At 45.8% G+C, this 26,806-nt stretch overlaps 1 pseudogene; it reads left to right on the top strand.

Moving 5' to 3' along the window:
• Positions 1-231: 231 nt before the first annotated feature.
• LOC130455246 (snurportin-1-like) lies at positions 232-22,717 on the top strand (annotated as a pseudogene).
• The last annotated feature ends 4,089 nt before the right edge of the window (positions 22,718-26,806 follow it).

Below are 26,806 nucleotides of genomic sequence, written 5' to 3'. Positions count from 1 at the left end.
ATGAGCCGACTAATTGTTTTCGCCAGCTGTGAACATTAGCCAGTGCTCAACTTTCGTCCTACATACACGGGAGAGCTCTTGTCTAATGCTTATGTCATGACATAGGACGGCCTGGAAACTCGCAGGCTGTGATTTAAGAGCCTCCCTATTTATTTATGCTTCGGGGGATGGAGAGCCGCAGAAACCTCAGGAAGATCCAGTGCAACCCCTTCGTTTGACAGAGTAGGAGCCATGGCATGCGCAAAGCTGTGTAGTGACGAGGTCTTTGTGACATGCTTCTGCTGTCTGCAAGCCCGATCCTCTTACGTGGGCTCCGTAGGACAGCAAAACCGTGCGTTCCCAAGGAGCCCATGGCCCTGCGGAGTGGACTGTTGGTTTAATCCTCCACATACAGGAGTTTTCTGTGCGCTGAATGGCAAACCCATGGTGAATGGGCGGCAGAGCAATCTAAACAAGGTGGGTCCAGAAACAGTGCAATTTGATTGGCCTGCAGACTTCCTTAGATCTTCACTGGTTCCTTTGAGGTCTGTCCATCCCCAGATTTGATGGGGGCACACCTGAATGCAGGAGAGATTGCTTGAAGGAAGAGAAACTTAGCCATAACCCCTTAAAGAAATAGTAGGAAGCCAAAGGGAACGCCAGGAGGAAACAACAAGTAATAACAACAATTGTGAGGGAAATCACTAGAATGACTCATGTAGTGCTTTAAAGTTTGTAAGGGGTCCACACAGAAATGCAGTATTGAAAGGGCGGCCCTGGAGGCCGGTTGGGAAAATGTGCCTCCTTCCTTCCCTCCAGGAGATGGGGGACTTTGATGGAGTGCTGAATACACTTTCAGATTCTCTGGAAGTGCTGGTTAGGGTTCGTTTTGCCAAATGGCTTTCGCCACCATTTCCTCTTTCTAGCTTATTCTTTGTTCCAAGGCTCTCTGGGTAGGGCGGAAGGAAAGACCTATTCCGAAACGAAGACAGGGTGAAAACAAAAGATGCCAATAATTGAAAAGACAAAATGAAAGGGGATGCAGATGTGATGAGTAGAAGGGGCGGAGTGCCTAGGCAGTCCAACTTGGGCTTCTTCTAATGGCCTCTTCCATATTGGGGAAAATGGTGGAATTCTTTGAGGCCTTTAGGCAGAGGAGTTCTGTCTTTGGTAAACTTGAAAAGGAGGGCTCGAAAGCCAATGGCAAGAGCCTCTCTTGGATTCCAAAAGAAGGATTTTTTTTTCCATGCTGGAAGTGAATGGGAATAGCAGAGGCATGTAATACAACTATCGTCCGGGCACTGGGTCCCATTGGCTAGGGATAGGTTTTTGGAACGGGGGCATTTTGTGGTTTCCAGGGAAGGGCACTCTCTTCTTTACCCTGAGCATCTAATCTAAGGTTCTCCTTGGGTCAGGCAGCTAAATGATCCACTGGGACTACTAGAAAGGTATTTCCCACACTTATCTCTGTCTTTTTCTCCTCTGTTTTATTTTTTTTATTCTAAACTTAAACATTAAATAAAATGAGCATTACTGTAGGCATGTGGAACAGAAGGAGAGGACTGTACAAGAAATTGCAAATCTCTCTCATGTAGAGCTTGCTTTAAAAAAAGTACATCATAAATTCAACATGTAGCAGCTCTCAAAGCTGTTCTGCTTATTTGGAATTCCTTCTGGCCTTCCTTTTCTTCCCATTCATTATTTTTTTTTTTGTGGGAAGAAGAACTACTCCCTGTCTTTTCTCTTTCCCACCACCCCAAAATTAAAAATAAAAAGAAAACTTGTATAATACCCTCAGTTTCAGGCACCCAATTCATCCTGGCATTGTGCCCCAGATTGTGCCCCAAGAAGAGTGGCCAATCTACTGGCATCCGAGGACTGGCTTGATCTTCCATAAGAAACTCCATTCTTTTCTGCCTTTAGAATAACGAGTTGGCTGTGGGTAAACGGAGGCCCACTATGTTCTTTAGGTTGGACCAGTGACCCTGAACCTCAGCCCTGGGGTAGCTCACCTTCAGTCAGGAGATGGGAGAGTTATTGTCGTTCCTATTAGACAATTCTTCTTAGCTCGAAAGCTCCTTTCCTCATCAGGATCCTTCATCTTAGCTTCAGAATGATCATGTTGTTTTCCCCCTCTCATAAAATTTTAAAGAACTACTTCTATTTTTTCCAATTAGATGAAAACCAAGTTTTAATGTTCATTTCAATATATTTTGCATTGGAAATTCTCTGTCCCCTCAGTGCTCATCTAGAAGGCAAGCAATTGGATATATTTGCATGTTAGTCATGTTGTGAAAGAAAACATAGACACCACCCCCACCCCACCAAAACACACACACACACACACAAACAAAACCCACAACAATGAGAAAAGTAAAGAAAGTCTTTGTAAAAAGTATTCTTTGATCTGCACTCAGACTACATCAGATCTTTCTCTGGAGGTGGACAAATTCTTAGGAATCACTTTGTATCATTGTATGGCTGAGAATAGTGAACTTATTCCCAGTTGATCATCATAAGATATTGCTGGTACTGTGCACGGTGTTCCGGTTCTGCTCACTTCACTTTGTATCAGTTCATGTAAATTTTTCTGGTTTTCTCTGAAGGCAAGGAGACATCAGTTTCAATTGGATCTACTTTTTTCAGGCTATTATGTAGATGAGTTGTTTGTGGAAAAATCCTGAAACTATGTTTGCCCTGAAGATAAGGTCAATCTCTTGCCTCTTCGTATGCAGTTGAGCCATTCAAGAGAAGACTCAAACATTTTACTGGGTGTGGGGATGGGGATTGGCGTCTGTCCTTTAGACTAAGACTCACTTGGGAAACCAACTCTTCTTTGCATTGTAAAAAATATACAGTCAAGCAAAACAAATTCCTACACTGACTACAAATGCCTACTCTGGTCCAAATCCAGAGTCTTAGAATCCAGAGTCCACCACTACTTTGCCAGGAGGTGGATAGATGCTCTATCATTGACCTGGCCACCCTTCTGTCTTCTATGATGATTCTTTATCTTCATCTCACTACACTAATGATTCTGTCTTCAGATCTCTCTTCTCACTCTACTGTGGGCTCTTTAGACAATCCTTTATTCCCTGGTCTTCAGCTGCCACTTCTTTGTGAATGACTTTTAAAGGAATATCTTTAGCTCTAACTCTCTTCGGAGCTCCAGACCCACAGTGCCCCATTGCCTACAATGCACAATGTCCATGTTGAACATAACGCGTCTAACAGTGAGCTGCTTTAAGTGGTGTGGAAACAACACTGGATATGGAGGCAAATGACCTGGAACTGAATTCTGGCTCTGACATGACCTTGCAGAAATCACTGAGCCTTTTTGGTCTCATTTTTCTCAACTATAAAAGGAGGAAATTTGGCTCAATGGCCTCTACAAATCCCTTCTAGATCTAGATCGATGATCCTCACCTCTGACTCTTAGAAGTCCTACTTTCCTTCAAGTATCAGCTCCAGGGTCTCCTCCTCCATGAAGCCCATGTTGATCCCCCTATTTATTGGTGTCATCTGCCCACTACTTCATCCTCGCCAATTACTTTTTTTTCTTTTCAATTTTCTTTGGTCATTTTCAAACAGTATTCATTGCAAACAAAGATTATTTTCTTTTTCTCCCCACCTCCCGTCAGCCCTCCCACAGCGGACTCACAATTCCTCTGGGTATCACATGCCTCCTTGATCCGAACGCATTTCCATGTTGTTGGTATTTGCATTAGAGTGTTCATTTAGAGTCTCTCCTCAGACATGTCCCCTCAACCCCTGTAGTCAAGCAGTTGTTTTTCCTCAGTGTTTTTACTCCCACCGTTTGTCCTCTGCTTATGGGTAGTGTTTTTTTTCTCATAGATCTCTACAGATTGTTCAGGGACATTGCATTGACACTAATGGAGAAGTCCATTACCTTCGAGTGTACCACAATGTGTCAGTCTCTGTGTACAATGTTCTCCTGGTTCTGCTCCCACTCTGCATCACTTCCTGGAGGTTGTTCCAGTTCACATGGAATTCCTCCAGTTCATTATTCCTTTGATCACAATAGTATTCCATCACCAACATTTACCACAATTTGTTCAGCCATTCCGCAATTGAAGGGCATCCCCTCATTTTCCAACTCTTGGCCACCACAAAGAGCGCAGCTATGAACATTCTTGTACAAGCCTTTTTCCTTATTCTCTCTTTGGGGTACAAACCCAGCAGTGCTATGGCTGGATCAAAGGGCAGACAGGCTTTTAGTGCCCTTTGGGCATAATTCCAAATTGCCTTCCAGAATTTGCCAATTACTTTTTAAAGATTGCAATGGTAGAACTGGCCAATGAGGGTCCGGTCCTTAGAGCATGCTCTGATTTGCCCATCCTGGGGAATTAGAGCCCAAGCCGATATTCCCTAACTTGTGCCAGTCCAACACATGGGACTTGGGGGAGTTGGTTTCTGAACACGAATACTTGACCAAAAGTCTTTCAATTGGCCCTGGAGCTGGAAGAACTGATAACTCAGGAGGCTCTGAATGAGAACTGAATGTGTTTATGAAAGGGTCACTCAAAGCATTCTTCCTTTTTGATAGCAAGTGAGCTAGAACTCCCATGACTTCCAAATTAGAGTAGAGGGACGATCAGCTCTTCTATCTTCTACCTTGCTGCCATGTCTATGAGCACGTGGAGACTTTCCCCTCCATTGTTGTCCATTTTTCCTGTTTTTAGGTAGAATGTTTGGAAAGTGCTTGGGTGGGCAACTCAAGTCACTGGCAAAAGCCACTGGACCAGTAGTGGCTTGTTGTTAAGGGAAGGTTGTTAAGGGAAGCAGCTGCAGACTGAGATGTAATGATAGTCCTCTAAGAGTGGTGACAACTTCAAGGATTATGATCCCTGATGATGGACAGAAGTGCTGGCTAGCTCTCTGGGAGGGGGGGAGGAAAAGGGGGAAATCCTGAATCATGTAACCATGGAAAAATATAAATAAATAAATTATAAAAAGAAATGTTTATTGATTGACTGACAGATGGAAGCTCAGGAGTGACGGTGATAGAAAACCCCAGCTCCTTATGGTTATACCCAGAACCCTGCCAGGAATAGACAATCTGCCTCTGGGGGCCCAGCCATCAATTTAGGTGGGAGCTGGAGAAGGGGAACTAGAGGGAGAGGGTGCCACAGTATTATTATCGTTGCTTCTCTCTTCTACCACCTGCTCTCTCTGGATGAGGAGATATGTGTGTGTGTGTGTGTGTATACTTCATGTATGCATTTTTAAACTTATCTGTGGGCTGTTTCCCATTAAGTAGAATACAAGTGTCTTGAGGGCAGGCGCTGTTTCCTTTGGTTTTGTATTTCAAGATGCTGGCACAGAGCATGGCATGCAGTAGGCGTTTAATAAATGTTTGTTGAGTTGGACAAATAGGCCCGTGGGAGGGGAAGCCAGTGACCTAGGAGGGAACTGAGAAAATATTTTGGAGGCAGCAGGGGTCTTGGAGTGAACAGCAAAGCTGGGTGGCTCAGGGGATGGAGAGCGAGAATCCAGGAGGCTCTGGGTTCAAATGGGCCTCAGATACTTCCTAGCCGGGCCACCCTAAGCGAATTGCTTGACCTCCATGGCCTAGCCCTTACCGCTCTTCTGGCTCAGCACCAAGAGGCAGTAGCGACTCTAGGACGGAAGCTAAGGGGTAAAAATGAGGCCCGCCCTCCGGCGGTCACTTCCTTGCTCTCTAAATGGGGGCTGCCCGGCTGGGCCGGAACCAGAAGGTGTTTGGATGCAGTTTTGTATTCAGCAGTGAGATTGTCTCAGCGTTCACAAGATGGCAGTATTACCCCACGTTCCCACCGGGAACAGCTCCTCCACTGGCTCCGGCGCTCCGGGAAGACTGAAGAGAGAAGTCTGGCCTTGAGATCCAGTCTCCCGAGGCCCCGCAAAGGGCTTTTTGCCTTGCTCTACTTGTGATGGGCCGAGGACTTGCCTGGCTAGGAGGGTCGTGGGCGGACTGTCCGGAGGACGGCACGGCACGTCCATCCATGCAAGACCTGGGCGACTGAAAAAAAGGTCACGTAAAACAAAGCCGGCTCGTTCCGCCCGGGGCCCAACGTGCAAGAGCCCGTCTCCCGAGGATCGGAGGCAACCTGATCATCCTGGAGCGCACACAAGACGGGCTGGGAACCTTCGGAAACCCTCGGTGCAGGCACGGCCCCAGTGCCAAACAATGATGATAGCCAGAGGAGAACCGTGCCTTGCGGTTTCCCCAATCCCTTCCCGTTCCGCACACGCTAGGGAAGTTTGCAGGCAAGTGGAGAAAAAGGCCACTCTTAAGGGCGACGGTGGTATGCGGAGCTCTGAACAAAGTGGAGCCAAACTGGAGGAGAAAGCCTCCCCATCAGCTGCACTCGGAGAGAGCACCCAGATGTTCCGGGCCGAGGGACGGGCCTTCTTTTTGGACTCCTTTCAAAAGCGGGCCACTGGAACAAACCCAAAGCGAGGCGCTGGGGGCCAGTCCACCCCCATCTCATCTGCTGAGTGGGACGGCCCATATTAAAGGGTTTGAGCAATCTGAGCTGGTTTTATTGTTGACACCCGGGCCTTGAGAGAGCCGGCCTTGAGGGAGACCCAGAACCCACTCCAGATCCCCCCATCTGGGCGACCTTGGACAAGGGCCTTCATTTCTCAATGCTCCACACTGCGAAGTACAGCCCAAACCAAATGAAAGTCTAATTGGGGAATAGTTAGCAAAATAAATGGAAACACAATGAAAATAAATAACCTTGCCTTGGAATACCAAGTCGATATGTGGCCCAAGGGATCCTTCCTTTCAGCGTATTGGCCGCCATTTCTAATTGAGTTGGACACGTGCTCTTGGCAGCTCTCTCAAACTGTGCTGCACAAAGGTGTTGATCTGCATTCTTGGAGGCGATTTCTTCCCTCATTAATTCCCGAAACCGGTGAAATCATACGTCCACTCCTAACTTCTTTAATCAGCACTGTTATCACCACCATTATTACAGAAGTCAAAGAGCCTGGGTTCAAATACTGCTTCTGTCACTGAAGATTTGCTTCCCTTTCAACAACTTGTTGGTGTGGTCCTCCTTTCCCCAACTGGGGAATGAGGTGTTTGGTCTAGATGGCCTAGGTGGGTAGCATGATGGATAGGCCTCTGAGAGGTTTGAGGTCAGGAAACTGAGTTCAAATCTTGCCTCAAACAGCAAATCACAGTACCTCAGTTTCCTCATCTGTAAAATAAAGGCGCAGGATGGGAAAGAATAAACATTCATATAGTGCCTAGTAGGTGCCAGTCATTGCTCTAAGCCCTTTACAGATATGACCTCATTTGAGTCTTACAACAACCCTGCAAGATAGCTGCTGTTATTATCCCTACTTTACAGTTGAAGAAACTGAGGCAAACAGAGGTTCAGTGACTTGCCCAACATCACACAACTAGTAAGTGTCTGAGGCCAGATTCCTGATTCCAAGCCCAGGGCTCTACCCATTGCATAGCCTCAAAAGGTCCTCTTCAACTCTAACCCTGTGAGCTTATTTGTGATGTTCTTCTTGAGGCTTACTTAGTCAGATTTGGGGTGGCACTTACATTTAGACTAAATGATTGGGCTGTTGCTTATTTTCTTCTCTCCTCTGTACCTCCCCCTCCCCACTGAAATCCTCTCCTCCTCCTCCTCCTCCTCCTCCTCTTCCTCTTCCTGCCCATCTCCCAATGCTCCCCAAGCTTCCATTCATTCCTCTTTAGAGGGAAGAAAGGTGGGAGGAGATGGCACTGCCACTTTCCTCCCTCTGCCATGTTTTCTTGTTAAAATCCTTTGTTATATTCTGGTAGGGAGAGGGAAAGAGATATAGAGGACATTTATGCGATGGAAAAAAAGGATCCGGAGAAAAGATTATTAAAGAAAGGAAGGTCAGTCCTGAGGAGGCCACAGGGGGAGGGAGGAAGTAGGGTGCAAGCAGACTCAAGGGGAGCTCACCCCGGCGGAAGGAAGGCTATCCAGAGCTCCATGCTTTAATTCTTCTTTCTAGCTAGATTCTCTTGTTTCTTCTTTTTTAGAATGGATGCTCGTCTGTATCTACTAAAGCCAATGCTCTGGGTCAGCGCCCTGCTGACCCAACCTCAATTCCATCTCTGCCCTGTGGGGTTGGACAGCTGCATGGCTCAGTGGATGGATGCAGAGCTGAGTGCAAACCCAGCTTCAGACACTTATTAGCTGGGGGAACCCGGGCAAGTCACTCAACCTTTATTTGCCACTGGAGAAGCAACTGGCAAAGCGCTCCAGGATGGTCCAGTCCACCGGGTCATGAATCGCTGGGCACGACTGAATAGTAGCAAGCACTGGATTTTGCCTGGATTTCTGATTAGCGATGGAGGTATGGGCTGGGCGTAGAAGGCTCTGGCATGGCAGAAGGGCAAGGGAGCCTTAATGATCCACCTCTTGCCTGAGGGCTTTGTTCTAGGATGGAAGCGGGACTTCTGGGTTTCTGGGGCCATTGTGGACCTCACCTAGGGCATTCCTGAAACCCCCCAGGGCTTTGTAGAGGTCTTTCGGGCCAGAAAGAAATGGGGGGACCCCAAAGACTCTGAAAGGCAGAAGCGGTAAGCCTAGGCTAGCACTGACTCCCCTTCAGAGGTGGAGCCGCCATGGTCCCAGTTGTAGGCTGAGTAGGGTGGCGCATTATGGAGACAAGAGAGTGTTCAGAATCAGCCGGGCAGTGCGCATTGATTAAGCACCTGCTGGGGGTCAGGCACTGTGCCAAGAGCGGGGTACCGGGAAGCCCAAGGCGGGCCCTGCCCTCCCATTGGAAGGGTCGGCCACTTTGTAGACCCAGCAAAGGCTTCTTCTGAATTCTCAAAGGAAGAGGTTCAAGACTTGGCAAGTTTCTGGGCGGGAGCCCCCGGCCTGGCAGAAGGAGTTTGAGTTGGGATCCCATAGCCTCGGAGCTCCGGCCGCTTCTCCCAAAGAGACGCCGCTGGGCTCTGGCTCTCTGCCGTAGGATCCCATTCCTTCATGCTAAAGGCATTTGCCTGTCCTGTGAGTTTAGCTCCAAATGTGGCCCTTAGCACAAACTAGAGTCTCAAAGCAACTTTTCAAGGCAAATCCGTTTGTGCAGAGTCCAGAGCCCCTGGGCTGGGGAGGCAGGAGCTCACCTGGAGCGCGGCAGGGAGAGGAAGGAAGCACCTATCTCTCTGTTCATGAACCAAGGAGCAACTGATGCAAGGGGAGGGCCAGTAGCTGTAGGAAAGTGCTTTCTTCATATGATCCTCACAGCAACCCTGGGAGCTGGGGACTGTGATTGACTATTCCCATTTTGCAGTTGAGGAAACTGAGGCAAACAGAGGTTGAAAAGACTCTTCTGGGATCACACAGCTAGTAAACGTCTGAGGACAGAGTTGAAGTCTGGTCTTCCTGGCTCCAAGTCCAGTACTCCCTCCACTAGGCCACGTAGCTATCTAGAAGGAGTTTAGGTGTTCCCTAAATTCGGGCACCCTGAGTCAAAGTCCTGATTGCCTGCCCTAGTTACATCTCTGCTCAGGGCTTACCCTCTATCCCAGGCTCCAGGAAGGTTAGGCATGCATAGTCTTGGTGAAGGCAGAAAATGCTTAGGGAGCAGAGAACCTTGCCAGGCATTTTGTCTTTACTAAAATAGGACAGAACCAACTTGTTCTTACAAGATGACTCTCTTTAATAGCTTCTGTGGGGCTTTACACTGTGTCCAACGTTTTCCTCCCCGCTGTCCCAAAGGCAGGCAGGGCTGGGAGTATTACCCACTCCATTTACACAGGAAGAAACTGAGGCTCACAGTTGGAACTACTGGTCCACAGCTGGCAAGGTGATGCCATCTCTGAATTAATGAAGGGTTCTAAGGATCTGTGAGGACCTGTAAAGCCCTTGAGCCCCCCCCCCCCTTCTGACTCTGGTTTTGTTGGGCTCACTCCCTTGGGCTACGGTGTCTGTGATGTGGGGCAATTTCCCTTTTTCTGGACGTGTCTAGAGTGAGGGACTTGGACATAATAATAATAATAATAACAATAACAATAAGTAATGTTTATATAGCCCTTAAAAAGGGTTCCCAAAGTTCATTACTGACATGACCTCATTTGGTCTCGGGGACAATTTTGTGAGGGGCAGGCACTATTATTCTCTGGTAGAGGCTAAGTGACTTTGCCAGGGTCACACATGTAGAAAGTGTCTGAGACAGGACTTGGTCTTCTTGGCCTGAACCAGGGCTTCCTTGCTGCCCCTCTGGGGTCTCCTCCAGCTCTAAGGCTTCAACTGGACGAAGCTTGGTGTAAAATCAGAGTCAAAGTGAGGAGGCAACCAGGACTTTGACCCTGGCGTATTTCTCCCAGGAGTCCCCCCTTTCTTGCCCCCACCGCCGTCCAAACAAGACTGAGCAGATCAGGGAGATTGCCCTCGGCGCCATCCGCCTCACTCGCTGGCCTTGGTCAGAGTCCCGAGTTCCGGCTCCAGTTAAGCAGCTCGCTGGGCCCAAGAAGCCAGCCCGCTCTCAGGGTCATGCGGCCCGACCCTCCTCTTGTCTGGATTCTCGTGTGAGCGAGCAGATGAGGAAACCTCCGGAATTCCGGGCGCTCCTGGTGGTCTTCCATCCTCCGCGGTCGATAGTGAAAGCAAGCTGCTCCCGGGAGCTCGGCGCGCCTCCTTCCGCAGGAAAGCCGGGAACTCGAGGCGCCGGAATTAGCTGGCTAAGCAGGGCTCGTGAACCGTGATCCGAGAGGACGGAAGCCTTGGGAAGGGAGCGCTGCTCAGCAGTACGGGCTGGGGGAACGGCCCCATTTTCATCAGCTAATAATCAAAACAGTTTGACACTGGCCAGAGAGCGCCAGGAAACGTGGAAGCAATTATTGAGTTAAGCCAAATAGCCCCAAATTATAGGTTATTTGCTCTTTGGATTTTTAGGTGAAAGCCTGTGTTGGAGATCTCACTCCCAGCTTCTCCTGAAATGGCCAGGAAAAGGAAAAAGACCCGAGAGCAGCAGAGCAAAGGGGATCCGAGGAAGACACTCATGGAAGCTTGGGTGGATGGCCTCTCCACCCGCACATGGCGGGCTCCAGCTTCAGGCCCACCGCGGGGCTTACTTTTATTTTCTGGCTCAAAGCGCCAGACCTACGACACAGAGCTCAGTCATCTGGAAGCCGAGGGAGCCCACGGGGCGAGCAGGGAGCAGCAATGCAAGAGGTCCATTATTCATTCAACTTCAGGGCCTCGTCCAGGCGGGACAATCTCATGAAAGGGGGGGGGGGCTCTTCTGGTGTTCGCATTTCAGCCCAATGACCCCACCAAGGCCACTGACAAAACCACCTGTCCTCTTCTTTCTGGACCCCGACATGGCGCTAGCTCACTGCGGACCAACACCAGCATCCACGGCAATAACAAGGAGAGCCATAGACAGCACCTGGAAATTTGCAAAGCATGTTCAATCCTCCACAGCCCCCAAAGCAATGTGCTATTTTTGTCTGTTTTGTTGATGAGGAAACTGAGGCAAAGTGAGCTAGTAAAGGTTCGAGGCAGGATTTGAACCCAAACTCTTGAACTCTTCCAAAATACCAAGTTTAACACTCCAGCCACCGTACCATCTAGATGTTTCTATAAGGTCCCATAATGCTTGCCGGGCCTACAAGAGGGCAGAGAAACCTTCCGCTTGCCAGTGGGTAAGGGCATGGCCTTGATCTGGCTCTGGGAAAGGAGAGGGCTTCCAGAAGGAAGGCAGGACGGAACTAAGACGAACTCAAAAGGTAGCTAAGCAGCCTTTATCAAGTCCCTGCATTGCAAGGGCCAAGCTTGGACCTGGGGGCCGAAGAAGGGCAAAGACAAGGCCTTGGCCTCAAGGAGCACAGGTTCTCACGAGGGAGACAATACGAGAGCCTACAGAGCAGATGGAAGATCATCTCCAAGGAGGAGCCTGGGAGGACCAAGAAAACCATTCATCATTCTTTCTCTACTTCCTGCCTCAACTTAAGGAGACTCATCTGTTTTGCTTTCTAAATGGGACTAGCTCAGGAGCAGCCAGGTGGCTCACTGACAGAGTCAGACCTGGAGTTCAGAGAACCTGGGTTCAAATCTAGCCTCAAATCTAGCTGGGCAAGCCATTTAACCTCAATTGCCTAGCCTTTGCCTTCTGACTTAGAGCTGTTACTAAGACAAAACATAGGAGTTTAAAAAAAGGGGGGCAATAGCTCACCTCTTGAAGGTTGGCCATCAAATTTCCGTGGAAAGCACATTGATTTTGGAGTGAGGGGACATGGGTTCGAATCGAGGATTTGTCATTTATTTCTGGTGAGTCCTTGGGATAGTCAATGTGCCTCATCTATTTCCAAGTTGATTCTATGAATTCTATGAAAACTAAGGGGTATGATATATCTATCCAGTCCAGGTCAATGGAAACTCCTTGAGGGCAGAGCCTTTTTCATGTTTCCTTTGTGAAGGAGCTAGGTGTCATGGTGGGTAGAGCAAAGGAACTGGAATGAGGAAGACCCAAGTTAAAATCCTACCACAGATTTTTACTAGCTGTATGATCCTGGACAAGTTACTCAACCTCTGTCTGACTCAGTTTCCTCATCTTTAAAATGGGACAATAATAGCCTTAATTCCCAAGGTTATTGAGAGGATCAAATGAGGTAATAGTTATGAAACACGTTGCATATTTTAAAGTGCTATATAAATGTTAGCTGGCATTTAGTAGGTGCTTAATATGCGTTTGCTAAATTTGATTGGATTAAAAATAAACATTCTAAGACCAGCTCCCTGGTAGGCATCCACAGAGTGTTAGAGCTGGAAGGGACCTTTGAGATCATCCAGGCCACCTTCCTCCTCCTCTGCCAGGTCAGGAAAAAAAGTCAAGTGACTTATCCTGGGTCATGGAATTCGAACTTGGCAGAGTCCGGATACAAAGACGAGTTTTCTCATTTGAAGACCTGGCATCTTCCATTTCACTTCTTGGTTTGCTGATCTCCCCCTCAGGGCACCATGTGGGTCAGTGCCCTGGGCCACAGTCCTTGCCATTTTTTCTTCCCATGGCTTCCTTCCTTTCTTCTGATTTTGATCTTCCTGACCTGCCATCAGTGAACACTGAGTAAGTGCTGGGTACCATAGTAAGCACTGGGGATACGAAGAAAGCTCCACTGCTGCCCCCGAAATTAAAAAAAAAGGAAGAGAAAATAATGAGCACAACCACGAGTCACATTCACACAGAGCTTCAAGGTTTCCTAAACACTTTCCCTAAAAGGATCCCTTTAAATATGAAGAAGAAAAGGAGGGGAAGAAGAGGGAAGGACTGGCACCACTTTAGGATCTGGACGATGGAACCTTTCTAGAGGAAGAACTGGAATTCCCTCTGTTGCCCTCTGTGTGCATCTCATGTCCATCACGAACTGAATGGTCCTCGACTCAAGTGTCCTCAGCAAGGACAGATGGGAAATATTTTATTCTGGGAAAATATCAGCCTGATAAGACTTTTTTTCTACTTTGGCTGATATTAGTTATGTGGTAGACAAAGGGTACCGGACTTGTTGTTAGGAAGACCCAAGTTTGAATCCTGCCTGTGTGTCTGTGGGGAAATTACTAACTACACGGAGCTTCGGTTTTTTCATCTGTTAAATGGGAATGATCATCATTGCGTCGCGTCTCTCTCTTGGTATTGTTGTGGAGATCAGATAGGAAAATGTATGTGAAATTCTTCGTGAGCCTTAAAGTGATAGAGAAATGTTAGCAATTGATACTGTTTTCAACAAAGTTCTGGACTCCAAGTCAGACGCTACGGTGGAACAAAAGGGACTCAGTTTCACGCCGATGAACGATCTCTTTCGTAATGTACACCACTGTAAAATAAACTGGGTTCTAGGCTCTCGGTAAACCAAGTGCTGGAGGCTTGGCTCTACATGGCTAATGTATAATTGAGAGGAAGTCAAAAACAGGAAAACCCGAATGAGAGGGCCGGAGGCTTCTGGCTTCTCCTGAGGTGGGAGGGAGAAGGGATGGTTCGGTGCCATTCCTTAAGTTGGGTGACCTTTGGGATGGGGGAAAGGAATCTCGTGCCTCCTTGAAAATCAGGTGACTTCCAAGCAGGGGAAACTTGACTTCTCAAGACAGTAGACAAGGGCAAAATGGAATCCCTTGGGCTATTGTTTAATGTAAGCACCAGAGGTGGGTTCTCATCTCAGCTTGCCTCTTGTATGACCCTGGAGAAATAATTGAATGTTTCTTGACCTCAGTTTTCTCGTGTTATCATGACAGGATTGTTTGAAGGGCCATCCTTGTTTGGGGAAGGAAAACCCAACCCAACAACACATCTTCAGTCTCACTAACCTCTACTGGAAATTTAGCATTTCCTTCCATTTATTTTGTACATTCAAGATGTTATTTTGTGAAGGGCTCTTTAGGCTTCACCAGACTGCCAACGAGGTCCCGACCGCCCAGAAAGGTGAACAACCCTTGGCCCAGCTGATCCTCTAAAGTGCCTCTGATGGGTCTTTGATTCTAAGGCAGGCAGGGAGAGTGCATCAAGAGTCAGCCTTGGAGTTATGATGACCTGGGTTCAAGTCTTGACTGTGACTCACACTACATGGGGGACCTTGGACAAATCATGCCACTTCCCTTAGCACTTGGTGTCTCAGAGAACTCTCTGAAGCTGTGAGTTCCTGGTGGACAATTCCTTATCTCCCTCCATGCACATTATCTCAAGCACAGGCAACCAGACTGATGGGGTCTTCCTGAATCAACAATTCTAGTGCAAATGCAGCTAGATGGTAGAGTGGTTAGAGACAAAGGCCTGGAGGTGGGAAGAACAGAGTTTGAATCCAGCCTCAGATACTTCTTACTGGGGTGTAAGCAGAGTAAGTTCCTTGCTTCTGTGTGCCTCCATTTCGTCTGGGGATAATAATAGCATTTACATGATGCTTGGGGTTGTCATGAGGATCAAGTGAGATGATATTTATAAACAAAGCTCTGCCATCCTTAGAGCACCACATAAACGCCAGTTATTACTGTTGTTGCCATTATTCTTTCCGAGCACCCGAGGGTTTGCCATTCACTCTCTATCTGTGGAACCAGAATGCCAAGATCCTGGAGGCATTCCCCCCTGTGCCACGGTTCAGCCTCATCGCCTTGTTTTTAAACCTCAATATTTGCTGTGCGTAGATGAGAATCTTTGGGAACCAACAGCAAAGGATGCTGCTGCTAATTTACTATGACGTGCCGCAGATGTGAGGAACATCAGGCCTTGCATATTTTCCCCGCTCCCCGGGGACACGCACAGAACCTTCAAAGCCGTGTGGGAAAGGCTCTTGCTGTATTTTACTGTCAGGAAGGATTAGATCCCAGGTGGTTGTTCCCAGCTTCACGTTCCTCTCCATCTACTGGACAGTGTCTGGATGACAGAAATCCATTTGTACTCGGACATAAGCTTCTTGCTTCATTATCTTATAGACTGACGCGGGGCGAGGGTTGAATGGGAAATTGTTGAAAAGCTCGTGATGAGCGAGTTGGAAGGATTTCCACGAGAAACACTGAGCATCTTACTGAAGACACTTGACGTTCCGAAAGAGGCAATTTTGCCTTAACAGACTGATCAGCCTTGGCTTCCCCTCTTCTTCTTCTTCTTCGTCTTCGTCGTCTTCTTTTTTATGGATTGATTTTAAAGACCCAGAAGTGCATTTCTATGGCCAAGATGTTCGGACGTGGCCATCCGTTCTCTTAGGTAACGGCTTTGCCACCTAATCCGATCCTTGGGTGCCAGATGGTTTGTCATGCTCTTGGTTGGAGAATGACTTTGGAAGAGCAGCCCCTGAGATCTGGGAAAGAGCTACAACAGCTACATACTCTGCCACCCAGGGAAATCTTCATCAGCATGAATAGTCATCCTAGTGATGATTAGCATTTACTGATTAACAATAGCAAGGGGGTAGTTCTTTCTGAAAATTCTCACTCTAAATCTCCCCGTGAGAGGGAGAAATGGGAGAAACCCTAGATTTTCCTGTGACTAAAACCCGAGTCCCAGCATGGCATATGGGATGAACTGATGCCCCATTGCCTACCTCCCTGTCCTCATTCCATGCCTAGAGTGTCTTCTCTCTTCATCTCTGCCTTTTGTTCTAAGATGTTGTCCTTTAAGGCTTGGCTGAGTGTTAGCTTTCTTCCTTACTTTATCTATTTACATGCTGTATCTGACCTCCCTGTAGGAGACGGCCTTGACTTGGCTCCTCGGATCAATACAAGGATCCAAGACAATTCCAAAGGACTCATGATGAAAAAATGCTCTCCGCCTCCCGAGAGACAGCTAATAAAGTCTGAGTGCAAATTGAAGTCGAATTTTCTCACTTTATTATTATTTTTTGCAATATGCTAATATGGAAATATGTTTTGCATGATTTCACATGTATAATTGAGATCATATTGCATGCCTTCCCACTGGGCAGGGAGGGAGCAAAAGAAAGGGAGAGAATCTGGAACTCCAAATTTAAATAGAAAAGAATGTTCAAAGTAAATAATAAAATTTAAAAAGTAGACAGTGTTTGTTTCTAATAATGATGTTGAAGGTATTTGACATCATCTTAGTGCTTTACCCATTTTTTTTTGGACTAGGTCTGAGATTTCATTAGGATCGTGAACCATGTATAAATGAGGAAACTTCCTCTGTCAGTGTAGGTTGGCATCTTGCCTGGAGTACTGAGAAATGAAGGGACTTATCCAAGGTCCCACAGCCCGTAAGTTTGTGTCATCTGCATGATTTGCATTCAGAGCCTCCTGACTCTCTGTCTACATAGTAGGTGCTTAATAAATGCTTCCAACTTCGTACTTCTCTCTGTCCTTGGGATTCAATCACATGGCCAGAAGCATCAATTTATGGACTCATTTTGGGTGCCCTGGCCATTATGGACCATGGCGGTGCTGAGTCAGGCTCTCCCTCCTGAGCAGTTTTTTCAATTTTCCAAGAACTGAACAGCCCCATGGCACCTCATGATTGCCTGTCTGAATACAGGTCCAAGTACAGTTCCTTGGAACAGGGTGAAAGGTGACTAAAACTCCTGGACAAGATTATCCAGACCAGGCCAGGAGGTTGGCCCAAACTGACTGGATGGGGATGGACGATGAGGAAGAGGAAGGGATGGAGACGGATACTGGTAAGAAGCGATAAGGCACTGTGCTAATCATCTAATGCTGTCTAAGTGACTGATTGATGGCCACCAGAGGAAGGGTGGCTCATGGCGGTGTGCCTTTGGGGTAAAGAGCCCTCCTCGTGGTCTCCAAGAGCAGGTACCGTGTCAGCACATTTCCTTCCCTTCTTTCGGGAGGCCACCGGTGCACATCAACCGTGGGGAAAGACTACAGTGAACGGAGCCAGACCTACTGGGTTCTTGTGATGTTTTGGAGGGGACACGCACCGTCTAGGACTGCCAGACTGATTTTAGACTGTTCTTGATGTGTTCAAAGTTTTCAGAAGAGCAGGGGCACGGAGAGAAAATCAGGCGTAATTCATTTAAGTTTGTGAGCCTGAGGAATTGGTCTTGCCCACTGACTTCCCTTTTGAGGTAGATGGCCTTCTGTCCTATGCCAAGGAAACCCACTCTAGCTCTAGCAGCGCTCCCTTCACTGGCTGGATGCACCCATGCATGGGATCGGATCTCCTGGGTGGAGAGTGCCAGTTGGTCCTCTGACCACCAAGCCAGGCTATGTTATGCATCAACTCCAGCAGATCATTGAACTTGAGAGAAGGAAAAAGGGAGCAAATCTAAGAATGGACGTCTACGAATGGAGTACCTGTCCACTGCCCAGCTGGCCAATGCTCCCAGCAGCCAGATGGGAGCCATAAGTGGCATCGAATATTGACAAGCTCCTTTCTCCGTGGGTCCAAGAATTGCAAGGTTCCCCCATCCCCTTCCCTTTCTCCCCCGCCCCCAACTCTCTGCCATTGCTTATTGCTCGGGGGAAGGGACAAGGCTGAGGCCTGGAGATGCAACTCAAGACCATCCCAAATAGTCAGACACGCCTGAGCCCCAAGAGCCAGGCGGAGACTCCCACCCCCCAGCAAGGGCACCAGCTCTTCCCTGAATGGAGAGAGCTCGCTGCCCATCCAGACCTTGGGAAGTTGAAAATCGATACTCCACTTTATCTTGCACTATTTTTATCATGGATTATTTCTAATTTGGGGATCACTATTTGGGGATCCCATTTGGACACAGTTGCATAGGCCTTAGTGGCAGAGTTTGTAAGAGTTCAATTTCCTTGTTTCTATGGGCTACAGCCTGACCACAAAGACTGGAAATCTTTAAGTTTTTGGAAGGGAGGAGGTGGAAAGGGAACACAATCAACCTGGTCATAGGATGTTTATCTTCTACAAGACTTCCAGGAAATGTGCATCGACTCTGTTTTTCCCTGATGCCCGGATTATGGAAATGGCTGCTCTGAGACAAGCCAAGGGAAGAGTCTTTTATCTCTGTGATCGACCAATCACAGTCTTAGTTTAGCTTGCATCTAAGGCTGGATTGCTTCTTCTACCTTATGTAAACAACTGTATGAAAGGACTGCTCTGACTGCCAGATGGATTGCTGGCTCTCATGGGGCCTTAGATCCCTTCTATTAGCAATCAGTCGGTCTTGTTCATCAATTGGTTATGCTCAGAACGTTGCCCCTCAGTATCTCTTTATCACAAATTTTATGGCAAAACCCTCATGGTAGTTTCTCCAGTTGATAGAAGCATTCAGGTTGAGTTGAGCAAATCTAATTGCTAAAAGTGTATCTCAGATGTGCTGGGTAAAAATATAGAATTTCTAAGAAATAAGTTTTGTGATTTTTTTGCATCTGGATAGTTGTGAACTTTCCCACCCCAATCAGAAGCACTTGGGTAAGTCATTGCTTCTTTGTCTTTTTTTTAAACCCTCACCTTCCATATTAAATCAATACTGTGTTTTGGTTCCAAGGCAGAAGAGGGGTAAGGGCTAGGCCATGGGGGTTAAGTGACTTGCCCAGGGTCACGCAGCTGGGAAGTGTCTGAGGTCAGATTTGTTTTTTTGGAAGGATCTTGAGGCTCCTGCGCACAATTAGCCATCTCCATGGATGTTTTTCCTTCCCTTTTTAGTCAGAAATCTGAGTGAGCTGGGCAGCTTCTCTGTGTATGGAGTTAAGGAGCAAGAGTTTTGCCTGAGGCAAGCTCTTGAATCTCCGCAGTCCTTTGCAGCTCTTCTCTGTGCTACTTTCCCAGGGGCGTCCAAGGTCTGCACTCCCCTGCCTGCCTGGGTTTCCTGTCTAGCTGCTTTCAGGGGTAGGTCTTTGGTGGTCCTAGTCAGCTCCCAAGGACCTAGAGGTGCCCCTCACGCACTCGCTGGCTCTGGCTCTGGCTCCATAGCTGGGGTTGGGAGGGTGGATCGGCTCGCATTTGGGTGGGACCTTTTTCACTCTCTTATAGTTTGGAAATGTCCCAATCCCATGTACCTTCAGGGCTGTGCCCTACTGAACAGTTCCTCCATTCTTCTGAAAATGATTTTTGAGATCTTTTGAGGTAGTCTTTGTCGGTGTGTGCTGGGGAGAGGAAGTGTCCCGCGTCTAGACTGCCTCCATGCTTACCCAGAAGTCCCCTGAGGTCAGATTTGAACCCAGGACCTCTCATCTCTGGGCCTGGCTCTCAATCCACCAAGCCACCCAGCGGCCCCCATAAGTCATTGCTTCTTAAAGGCTTATTTTGTCATGGTAAACCAAGTCTTAAGCAGCTGTATTTGGTAACTCACATTTCTAAAACTAGATGTTGAAAAGTCTTATGAGGCTTGGGTCCTTGGTCTTGCTATACTGATCTCAACATTACTACTGGGAAATGGAGTCATGCACCATCCTGTAGCAGTGTCTAAAGGGACCCAGAACACATCTTGTTTCTCTCCACCCAACCCAGGCTTATTTTCAGGTCTTAACATATTCTTAATTGACTGTAGAACAAGGTTTGGATAAGCTTATGCCTCCCATTTGTCTTGCTCTAGTCCAGATGAGACTGGCAAATTCATGTCCAAGCTCTGCAAAAACAGGGTTTCCAAAAGTGGAGTCAATAGGTTAAATTCCTGAATGCCAACCACCCCTTGACGTAAAAGGGGATTATTGACCCTTTTGACCATAAGAATTGTTCCAACTGACATGAATACTTTCTTCTTTGTGGTATTTAATATCTGACCAGGAAAACCAATGTAAATTTAATTTAAAATAAAAAATACAAGTCATATGAATGAGTGACACCTAAAAATAAACCCCATTTTTATTAAATTCTTGGACCAAAATATGGGTTTATCTTCAGAGAAATCAAGCAACTGACAACTTGATCAGAATGCTAAAGAAAATGAAAAAGGACAGCAATTTTATATAGTATGAGAGTCAGCATGATATATAGTGTTAGACTTGAAGGCAGGAAGACCTGGGTTCTAGTCTAACCTCAGATACTTCCTGGCTGTGTGACCCTGGGTGAAAACCTTTTTTGTATCTTGTTTTTTTCATGTGTAAATTGGGGATAAAAATAGCTCCTGCCTCATAGGGTTGTTAAAAAGATGAATTTAGCAAATCGATGTAAAGCAATTTGCAAGCTCTAAAGTAGCAAGTATATACCAGCTATTATTATTCTATATGTATATAATTATATGTTCTTTATATAATATATACTTTTACCTTTCTATAACTGTCATATGTGCACATAATGATATATTCTTTACATACTTATATACATAAGTATATGTAATTAGCTTTTTGACTATCTTAGAGAATTGTCTGTAATGTCTCTCTGTTCAAATGAGAGACCAGGCTGGAAGCATAAGGAGATCATTATTTCAGTTCGTTTTGTCGTATTTCTTCACGATTCTGCTAGGGATGAGGAATGGCCATCCTCAGACTTTTTTTTGTTTTTTCCCCGAAGCTCTTTGGTTTTTGACAGATCTGTATCCTCTTGATTGGATTTCAGTTTAGAAAAAGAGAGTCCATCAGGGAATATACAATCTGTGATGTGGCTGGAAAGATCCCATCTTCTCCCCTATTGAGGTCAAGTGAAATGTACCATTTGATTAACAAGTGGAGCTGCCATCTGAAAAGTCTGATGGTTGATTGTGACCTGCCTTCCGAGAATAAGCCTGAAGGACTCATTACTTAGGTGCTTACACGGAAGATATAATCAGTGTGGGAAGTCCCTTCTCCAAGGCAGATTGCAACCCTTCCATGTTTTTTTCTTATTCTTGTCCAGGTCTGAAAACATATTCTGACATCTCTAGTAGGTGATCCATTGCATTTTCAAGCATGATTGCATGGAATAGTTAGAATTGGCCTGGGCTATCACCAGTGTTGCTTTGCCCAGTTGTTGATTAGGCTCTCAGGAGGGAAAGGAGTTGGGATAGATCAGGGTACTTCTTTCTCAGATTTGATGAATCATAGCTGTCAGCTGCTACTTCCTTTCCCTGAGCCCTTGACCCACAATTTGCTGTCTCTGAAAAACACCTTGATGAAGTCCCAATGCACTCGAGCTCTCCCAGAACAATGCTGTTGGCGTCAAGACTCCTCAGTGCCTGGGAAGTTTTTGCTCTCTTTTATATGATCCTTCAAATCACTATTTTAATATCTTTTTTAAAAGTAGATTTTATTGATGCCTTGGCTTTTACATTACAGTTATTTTTGTAAATTCTTCCCCTTTCCTGCTCCATCCACACCCCCCCCCCAAATTGAACTTTGCCTTCTAAAAAAGAAAAACAGTAAAGCCAAGACTTCTGAAAATGATTATGTATGCAGAATGTACACAACATCCTATCCTAGCAGTCCCTTGATTTTCTAGTCATGCTTGCCTCAACATTTTTATTAATGACTTGGATGAACATCTGCAAATGACAAGCCATGTCAGAAGAGAGGTCTACAATGTATATTATATAGTATCCCAAAAGTTTTAGGGCAATTTTAAGCTTTAATAGCTTAACTAGTTTAAAGTGATCTCTTTCTCCCATTCTCCTTTCTTCTATTCCTCCCTCCCTTTCTCTCTCTTTTCTCTATCCATCTGCCTGCTTGTTTGTCTGTCCATCCATCCATCCATCCATCCATCCATCCATCCATCCATCCATCTATCCATCCATCCATCCATCCATCCATAAATCTATCTATCTATCTATCTATCTATCTATCTATCTATCTATCTATCTATCTATCTGTCTGTCTGTCTGTCTGTCTGTCTGTCTGTCTGTCTATCTATCTATCTGTCTGTCTACCCGTCTGTCTGTCCATCTGTCTGTCTGTCCATCTGTCCGTCCATCCATCCACCCATCCATCCATTAATCCATCTCTCCATCCATCCATCTCTCTGTCTGTTTATCCACTGATTCATCTATCTATGTATCTATCTATCTATCTGTCTGTCTGTCTGATTGTCTGTCTGTCTATCCATCCATCCATCCATCCATCCATCCATCCATCCATCCATTAATCCATCTCTCCTTCCATCCATCTCTCCATCTATATGTCTGTCTATCCATTGATTCATCTATCTATCTATGTATCTGTCTGTCTGTCCATCCATCCGCCCGTCCGTCCATCCGTCTGTCCATCCATCCATCCATCCATCCATCCATCCATCCATCCATCCATCCATCCATCTCTCCATCTATCTGTCTGTCTATCCATTGATTCATCTATGTATCTATCTATGTATCTATCTGTCTGTCCGTCTGTCCATCCATCCATCCATCCATCCATCCATCCATCCATCCATCCATCCATCTCTCCATCTATCTGGCTGTCTATCCATTGATTCATCTATCTATGTATCTATCTGTTGGTCTGTCTGTCCATCCGTCTGTCCATCCATCCATCCATCCATCCATCCATCCATCCATCCATCCATCCATCCATCCATCCATCCATCCATCTGTCTGTCTATCCATTGATTCATCTATCTATCTATCTATCTATCTATCTATCTATCTATCTATCTATCTATCTATCTATCTATCTACCTACCTATCTATCTACCTATCTACCTACCTACCTACCTATGCAGGTATCTATCCTTTATATACATTAGCCTTTTGACTCTCTTGGAGTCTTGACTTTTTTGGCATTGCTCCATTCAAATGACTAAACAGACTGGAAGTTTAAGAAGGTAATGGTTTCTGGTTCTTAGCTTAAATAGCTTAAAGCTATTGAAACTTAAAACTACCCCAAGCCTTTTAGGACAAGCTGTATCAGTAGCAGAGAAAACATTTGTTCTTCAGGATTTTCCCTTAAACTGAGAAGGGGCATGTGGTATGCTGTGTGCTAATGTGGTATGCATGTGATCTGTGTGCTAATGAAGCTAGAACTTGCCTGTAAGTTCCTTGAAAAGAAGACTCTGCCCCGTGTCAGGGTACTGATGGTGGCTGCCGTCCTTGGAATTAAACTTGAAGAGGACCAACGTGAGCTCCCTGGTGATGTCTTTTAGCTGGCCCATAAACTGGATCAAGTGAGACAGAATGGCACAAAGTAGTCAGTCTCACTTCATTCTCTCTTGTGCAGGCTTCAGGATCCAGTGGCAGGACCAAAATCAAGGTGACTGGTGATTGACTTGGATGCAGTGGACGATTTTGATTTCTTTGGCACTGTGTAAGGGAAACCTGACCTCGAAGTTTGAAATGTGTAAACAAGATGCTTTCAATCCTGTGATACTTTTTTCCTAAAACACTTATTTTCCATCTGAGAATCCATACTGTGTATTGGTTCCAAGGTAGAAGGGTGCTAAGGGCTAGGGAATGGGGGTTAAGTGACTTACCCAGGGTCACACAGCTGAGAAGTGTCTGAGGCCAGATTTGAACCAGGACCTCCCATCTCTGGTCCTGGCTCTCAATCCACTGAGCTACCCAACTGTCCTCAATCCTGTGATATCTTTACAAGGTATGAATCTCATTGTTAGGATCAAGAAAGAAATCATATGACTGGCTGAGAGGACTGGTAGTGTTTATTCCATTGGTGAGCTCAAATTAGAGAGATCTAGCCCAGAGGTGGAAATCTTTAGTTTTGGAGTGTGAGTTATGGAGTCTAGGCTGAGAGGAGATTATCTCACACAGTCTCTGACTTTCCCTTTCTCTTTTCCCCTCTCTCTTTCTTTATCCTCACCTTACATGGATAAACTATGTCATTAGGGAGAAGGGACCAATAGAAGAAACAATACAACTCAGACATCAGGGGCAAACATGGAAAAATAATAACAATAGCTGGCATTTATATGGCACCTACTATGTGCCAGGTACTGTGCTAAGTACTTTACAGATCTCATTTTTTTCTCACAATAACCCTGGAAAGCAGATGCTTTTGCTACCTCTCTTTTACAGATGAGGCAAACAGGTTAAGGGACTTGTCCAGGATCACATACATGGTAAATATCTGAGGCTGGATTTGAGCTCACATCTTCCTGACTCCAGATCAAGCACTCTATACATTTGCCAATTAATTGCCTCAGACATAAGCAAATGCAGAAGATAGCCATAGTTAGGTGAGAGGAATTGGCTTCACGGTGTGCAAATCTTTCAACTAGAAAAGAATGCTGACTGTAGCTTCAAGAAAGGACTTCCAGGGGGCAGCTGGGTAGCTCAGTGGATGGAGAGCCAGACCTAGAGATGGGAGGTCCTAGGTTCCAATCTGGTCTCAGACACTTCCTAACTGGGTGACCCTGGACAAGTCACTTGACCCCCATTGCCTAGCCCTTACCACTCTTCTGCCTTGGAACCAATGCACAGTATTGATTCCAAGATGGAAGGTAAGGGTTTAAAAAAAAAAAGAAAGGACTTCCAGTAACTCAGAATTAAAATTGAATCTTTGGTTACATGTTTTTTCTTCTTAAACACTTTTTAAATGAAAAAAGGTTAATTTAAAAAATTAATTTCAAAGAGTTTTGGTGGTTTTCCTCCTAAAATCCAATCTATAAGGTTTCACGTCAGTGAGGGGTGTTGCAATAGGAGCAATATTTCCTAAGGCCCTGCCAAGCAGTCTGGGTGAGCTTTTCCAAAGCACCTCTCACATGTAGGCTGGACTAGTTTTCCCTTAAAAGGTTCGAAATTGTCTTTGAGACTTAGTTCATCAAGGAAGATAAGGCTCAGACCCTTGCCGTAGGTCCATCAGGCCGGGTGGATTTAGCTCCTCCCTCAGACTTTGAACTGGCAGAGTGGCACGTCCAATGTGGAGCAGCCACGCTGTCCTAGACTAATGAAGCTCTCTCCTCCCTGAAGAGCCCTCCTTCCTTTGGCGAAGGAAACCACCTATTGATGCTCTTAGATGTTCTTCAAGTGTCTCATTCCATTCTCCTTCTGAGTCTAAGGCACCAGATGAGTCTTAGTTCTGGTCTAAAGCAGGTTTCACAAAGACATGAGGTATGGAAGAAGACCCGACCCCTGTTCTCAGGCGAGGAGATCATTCTGGGCTCAACCTCCGAACACTTAAAAAGAAGGGCCAGCGTTCTTTTCTTTCACTTTTTAGCCTAGATATTCCTAGAAGTGCTCGGAGAAAAAAAATCCTCCCAGCTTAGCTATGGCTCATGCCCATGCCCTCTCCTAAGAAGGAGGAGAAACATGCTCCATGTACGATGTGACTCAGCTCTGGGATATGTGTTTGTCTTCTCCAAAAGAAGCAAATGCTTAATACAAACGGATCTCAAGTGCACAGCGATGGAATATATATATATATATATATATATATATATATATATATATATATATAAAAACCCTTACCTTCCGTCTTGGAGTCAATACTGTGTATTGGCTCTAAGGCAGAAGAGTGGTAAGGGCTAGGCCATGGGGGTCAAGTGACTTGCCCAGGGTCACCCAGCTAGGAAGTGGCTGAGGCCAGATTTGAACCTAGGACCTCCCGTCTCTAGGGTTAGCTCTCAATCCACTGAGCTACCCAGCTGCCCCCGCGATGGAATATTTTTTAAAAGCAGCAGTCAGTCCATTCAGTCATTCATTAAGTCTGTGCTATAAGCCAGGCTTTGTGCTTGGCACTGAGGATACAAATACAAAGAATGAAACAATCCCATCTCGGAAAGAGATTATATTCTAATAATAGAGACAAAAACATACAAGAATATACAGAATAAACATAAAGAGAACAAAACAACTAAATAAAAAGCAGGGAAATACAACAGAGTGGGGGCGAGCACTGGCAGAGGCTGAAGGAGGAAAAGTACACGTACACACATGGTTGGATACAGAAATACATGTCATTCCACAGGAAAATAAGGAGAAAAGGAGAGATGGAAGAAGGGCGAATTAGAGGGAGAGTAGTCCTGGGGAGAGATTTGAAATCCTAAGCAAAATCAACTAAAATGCACAGGAATATTTGGAACAGTTCTTTCTGCAGTTATAAAGAATTGGAAACAAAAGAGATTCTCAAATGGATGAAAAAATTATGGTGTGTGGATGGGATGTACTATTTTTATGCTGCAAGAAATGATGCAGGGGGTGGTTTCAGAGAAACCTGGGAAAACTTGTATGAACTGATGCAAAGTGAACTATGAGAATGCTTTAGTCTCGGGTATGACAATATTGTAAGGTCAAACAATTTTGGAAGACTAGGATCTCCAAGCAATGCATCGACCAACCATGACCATAGAGAAGTATTCATGAAACATGCTCTCCAACACCCAATAGAAAGAAAATAAACTCAGAGTGCAGATTGAGGCATATTTTTTGGATGTAGTAAATGTGGAGTTGTTTTTGCTTGACTAAGTTTGTAATAGGGGTTTTGTTATTCTTTTTTAATTAGTAGGAGAAAGGAGGAAAGAGAAAAAGTAGATACTCATTGATTTTTTAAAAATCAAATAAAAAATTTTAAAAGGAAAAAGGAAGTGAGGGAAAAGGGGGCAA

The sequence above is a fragment of the Monodelphis domestica genome, chromosome 6 (genome assembly GCF_027887165.1).
Source record: "Monodelphis domestica isolate mMonDom1 chromosome 6, mMonDom1.pri, whole genome shotgun sequence".
NCBI lineage: Eukaryota > Metazoa > Chordata > Mammalia > Didelphimorphia > Didelphidae > Monodelphis > Monodelphis domestica.
This window is presented reverse-complemented; position numbering and strand designations above follow the sequence as displayed.